Here is a 5640-nt window from a genome sequence, read left to right on the forward strand (position 1 = left end):
AATAATGCCATTAATCTGGTTCCCGAAGCAAATAGAGCACTGTGAGATTATGCTGTTCCACTTTTGCAAGGTTTACACCAAAGCATTAAGAGACCTTCCATCAATGCAAATAATTTTGCAATTAAAATAGCTTACATTCAGATGATTCAGTCTTCAGTCTAGTTTGGTGGGTTACCCAGTGATGATCCTAATTCTCATTTAGTAAATTTCCTGGAGATTTGCGATACCTTTAAATATAATGGAGTAACTGATGATACTATTATATTGAGATTGTTTTCATTTTCTCTGAGGGATAAAGCAAAGAGCTAGCTTAATTTGCTACCCAATGGGTTTATCACTACATGGGAAGACTTGGCACCAAAGTTTCTAGTAAATTTTTTTCGCCTACTAAGACTGCAAAGATGAGGAACGATATCACCTCATCCACACAATTTGATGGTGAGTCCTTGTATGAAGCCTGGGAGAGGTTTAAAGAATTACTGGGAAGATGTCCACATCATGGGATTCTTGATTGGTTACAAGTTCAGACATTCTACAATGGGTTGGTTGGGTCAATAAAAACTACAATTGATGCTGCTGCTGATGGGGCATTAATAAGTAAGAATGCTACAGATCCTTATAATTTGTTGGAAGAGATGGCATCAAATAATTATCAATGGTTATTGGAGCCTATGAAATTGATGCACTTGGGAACTTAACTGCTCAAGTAGCTGCATTGTCCAAGAAGTTTGACACACTAGGAGTTCGTGCGGTTCAAAATTCATTAGTAGTTTGTAAGATGTGTGGAGATGGCCATTCATATGATCGATGTCCATACAATTCTGAATCAGTCCAATTTGTGGGGAACTTCAATAGACAGCAAAATAACCCATACTCCAATACTTATAATCTTGGTTGGAAAAACCATCCCAACTTTTCATGGAACAACAATGCAGGGCTTTCCAATCCAAAACCCATCATGCCTTTTGGTTTTCAACAACAAGCTAGACCACAAATTCCTAAAAAGAAGTCCCAATTGGAAGAACATCTCTTGCAATATATGTCCAAGACTGATGCTTTAATTAAAAGTCAATGAGCCTCCTTGAGAAATCTTGAGATCCAAGTAGGACAGCTTGCAAATTCCATCAACAATAGACCTCAATGTTCCTTACCTAGTGACAAACAAATCAATCCTAAAGGTAAGGAACAATGCCAAGCAATCACTTTAAGGAATGGAAAAAAGATTGAAAGGGTGAATGAAAAAGCAGTTGAACCTAAGAATGAACATGTTGATAAGGAAGGAATGTGTGAGAAAAAGAGTGAAATTGAATAAAAAGAAGATGAAAAGGCTGAAAATCAAAGAACTTCTCAAGTAATCCATCCTCCATGACCTTTTCCCCAAAGGCTCCAAAAACAAAAGCTTGAAAAGCAATTTTAGAAGTTCCTCAATGTCTTCAAGAAATTACACATAAATATTCCTTTTACTGAAGCTTTGGAACAAATGCCCAGTTATGTCAAGTTTTTGAAGGACATCCTCTCCAAAAAAAGAAAGCTAGGTGAGTTTGAAACTGTCTTCCTTACAAAAGAGTGTAGTGCAATTCTCCAAAATAAACTATGACCAAAACTCAAAGATCTAGGTAGTTTCACAATCCCTTGCACTATTGCTAATTTATTTTTTGCGAAAGCTAAGTGATTTAGGTGCAAGTATCAATTTAACGCCTTGATCAATTTTTGAGAAACTTGGTTTGGGGGAATGCAAACCCACTTCAATTACTTTGCAACTGGTTGATCGTTCTTATGTGTACCCAAGGGGAGTTATTAAAGATGTTCTTGTCAAGGTAGATAAATTTATTTTTTCAATTGATTTTATAATTCTTGTCATGGAAGAAGATAGGCAAATTCCAATCATCCTTAGGAAGCCATTCTTAGCAACTGCTAGAGCTTTGATTGATGTTTAAAAAGGTGAGCTCATTGTGAGAGTTCAAGACCAACAAGTAACATTTAATATTTTTAAAGCTTTAAAATTACTTGTGACATCTGAAGACCATTTTTCCATAAGTGTGGTAAATAATTTTACACACGATGTTTTCTTAGAAGAAAATCCCAATGATCCTCTAAAAGCATGTTTAGTTGCTAATTCTGATAGGGATGATGATGAATTTATTGAATATTCAAATTTGTTAAATGCTCACTCCAGATTTAGAACTAATCATTAATTTGAGTTTTTAAATATTTTAGCTTCTTTAATGCTAGCTTCTAAGCCCTCCATTGAGGAACCACCTATTTTGGAACTCAAACCTTTGTCTGCACACTTGAGGTATGCTTTTCTAGGAAAATCTTCTACTTTTCCAATTATTATTTCTGCTGCTCTTACTAACATGCAAGAAGAGAAGTTATTGAGGACACTTAGAGAATTTAAGAAAGCAATAGGGTGGACCATAGCTGATATTAAAGGAATTAGCCCTTCTGTTTGCATGCCCAAAATTCTCCTTTAGGAAAATCATAAAGCCACAATTGAATAGCAAGGAAGATTGAATCCTATCATGAAAGAAGTAGTCAAGAAGGAAATCATCAAGTGGTTGGATGCTGGAATAATTTATCCTATCTTTGATAACTCATGGGTAAGTCCAATTCAATGTGTTCCTAAAAAATGAGGAATGACTGTGGTTGCCAATGACAATAATGAGCTTATTCCAACAAGAACTGTGACTGTATGGAGAGAATGCATGGACTACTGCAAGCTCAGCAAAGCTACAAGGAAAGATCACTTCCTTCTTCCATTCATTGATCAGATGTTGGATCGCTTGGCTAGTAAAGAATATTATTGCTTTCTAGATGGTTATTTTGGCTATAACCAAATTACTATTGCTCCTGAAGATCAAGAAAAGACTACATTTACATGTCTTTATGGCATCTTTGCTTTTAGAAGAATGCCATTTGGACTATGTAATGCACTTGCCACCTTTCAGAGATCTATGATGGCCATATTCACAAGCATGGTGGAGAAATATTTAGATGTATTTATGAGTGATTTTTCTATCTTTAGAAATAATTTTGATGATTGTCTCTTAAATATTGCTAGGGTACTCAAGAGATGTGAAGAAACAAATTTGGTGCTTAACTGGGAGAAAGGTCACTTTATGGTGCGAGAATGTATTGTTCTTAAGCACAAGATTTCTAGTAGTGGCATTGAGGTAGATAAAGCAAAAATTGAAGCAATTGAGAAATTACCACCTCCAATAAATGTCAAAGGTATTAGAAGTTTTCTTGGTCATGCTGGTTTTTATAGAAGATTTATAACAGACTTTTCAAAAATTTCTAAATCTCTTTGCAATTTATTGGAAAAAGATGTGCCATTTAAGTTTGATAATGAATGTCTTGTTGCTTTTGATGAATTGAAGAAAAGATTAATATCTGCACCTATCATAATTAGTCCCGATTGGACTCTTCCTTTTGAATTAATGTGTGATGCAAGTGATTATGCGATGGGAGCTGTTTTGGGACAAAGGAAGGATAAAATCTTCCATTCCATCTATTATGCTCGCAAGACTTTGAATAAGGCCTAGAAAAATTATACCATAACTGAAAAGGAGCTCTTGGCTGTAGTTTTTGCTTTTGACAAATTTCGCTCCTGTCTCGTGGGGACAAAGGTGATAGTGTACACTGACCATTCAGCTATCAAATATTTGATTGCCAAGAAGGGTGCTAAACCAAGATTGATAAGGTGGATTCTCTTGTTACAAGAGTTTGATCTAGAGATTCATGATAGAAAAGGAATAGAAAATCAAGTGGCAGACCACCTTTCAAAATTAGAGATTGAAGCTCAAGGTAAGGATTCAACCTTAATCAAGGAAATTTTTCCTGATGAACAAATCCTTTAAGTTGGTAAGAAATCACTTCCTTGGTATGCTGATTTCATGAATTATTTGGTAAGCAATATCATTCCCCCTTATTTAAATTTTCATCAGAAAAAGAAATTTTTACATGATGTTAAATTTTATTTTTGGGATGAGCCTTACTTGTTAAAGCAATGTAAAGACCAGATCTTCAAAAAATGTGTCTTGGAAGAAGAAATTCAATGTGTGCTTCACCATTTCCATTCTTCAAAATATAGAGGACACTTTAGAGGAATAAGGACTGCTGTTAAAGTCCTCCAATCAGGTTTTTATTGGCATAGATTACTTAAAGATGCTCACAATTTGTTTGGCATTGTGACAGGTGCCAAATGGTGGGTAATATCTCCAGGCAACATGAGATGCCTCTCACCAACATCCTGGAGATAGAAATTTTTGATGTATGGGGTATTGACTTCATGGGTCCGTTCATATCTTCATACAATAACAAATACATTTTGCTTGCTGTTGATTATGTCTTCAAGTGGGTTGAAGCGGTAGCCTTTCCTCATAATGATTCAAAGGTGGTGATGAATTTCATCAAGAAGAATATTTTCACTCGATTAAGCACTCCAAAGGCAATTATTAGTGATGAGGGAAGTCACTTTTACAACAAATATTTTGATGCGCTTTTAGTAAAATATGGAGTTAAACACAAGGTTGCAACTGCATACCATCCTCAAACTTGTGGCCAAGCGGAAGTATCAAATACAAAAATCAAGAGGATTGTGGAGAAAACGGTTTGTCCCACAAGAAAAGATTGGGCAAAAAGATTGGATGATGACCTACGGGCATATCGGACTGCTTACAAGACCTCAATTGGTATGTCTCCATATAAGTTGATCTTTGGCAAAGCTTGTCATTTGTCAATAGAACTTAAACATAATGCTTATTGGGCCGTGAAGAAGTTAAATTTTTATTTGCAAGCAGTAGGTGAGCAAAGGTTGTTCCAATTAAATGAACTTGATGAATTTCGCCTTCAAGCTTATGAGAATGCCAAACTCTATAAAGAGAAAACAAAGCAATGGCATGATAAGAAGATATTGGAAAGAAGCTTTGGGCTAGGACAAGCAGTGTTGCTCTATAATTCTTGTCCGAAATTATTTTCGAGAAAACTTAAATCAAGGTGGTCTGGTCCTTTTATTATCAATGAGGTATTTCCACATGGAGCAATCGAAGTTCGAGGGATAGATGGTCAAAAATTTAGTCAATGAACAAAGATTGAAGCTGTCAAGCCCGGCTCTACAATATGTTTATTATGCCATTCCTACATAAGAATGCATGTTTGCTTACTTGGGTACCTCAAAAATCATTAAAGGACGGTAATGTACCAAATGGTATAATTAAGTTGAATTAATCCTCGAACTAGTCCAAATAGAGATTTTAAGATGAAATTGAGAATTTTAAAACCCTAGAATAACTTAAAATGGTGATTCGGAGTTCGAGGACCAATTTGGAGTCAAATTGGAATTTTCATAACGTAGGGGCAAAATGGTCATTTTGCCACCCGAGGTTAAAATTGGAATGTTGGAAGAAGTTTTTGACCAAGATTGACCATTTATAACATAATTTGAGTTTGAGAGGTGAAAAATTTTAATTCCGGCATTTTTTAGAGCATAAGGGGCAATATAGTCATTGTGCCACCCAAGGGTAAAATTATAATTTTACACACCAAACACTTGTCACACCCATGGATTTCATCCATTAACATTTTATATTGTGGATAATTGAAATATTTTATGTGGTGAAGAAAGAAAGCTTAATAGTT

The 5640-nt window shown here is 35.3% G+C and overlaps 1 non-coding gene and 1 pseudogene across 1 annotated transcript; one reads left to right on the forward strand and one right to left on the reverse strand.

The window, feature by feature from the left end:
* Nucleotides 1-398: 398 nt before the first annotated feature.
* LOC148764088 (small nucleolar RNA R71) lies at nucleotides 399-505 on the reverse strand. The gene has a single exon (XR_016025007.1). It is a non-coding gene; the product is annotated as a small nucleolar RNA R71 (small nucleolar RNA).
* A 150-nt stretch (nucleotides 506-655) lies between these two features.
* On the forward strand, nucleotides 656-5086 carry LOC108660651 (uncharacterized; annotated as a pseudogene).
* The last annotated feature ends 554 nt before the right edge of the window (nucleotides 5087-5640 follow it).

Source organism: Theobroma cacao, chromosome 2 (genome assembly GCF_053813885.1).
Source record: "Theobroma cacao isolate CCN51 chromosome 2, ASM5381388v1, whole genome shotgun sequence".
Classification (NCBI taxonomy): Eukaryota; Viridiplantae; Streptophyta; class Magnoliopsida; order Malvales; family Malvaceae; genus Theobroma; species Theobroma cacao.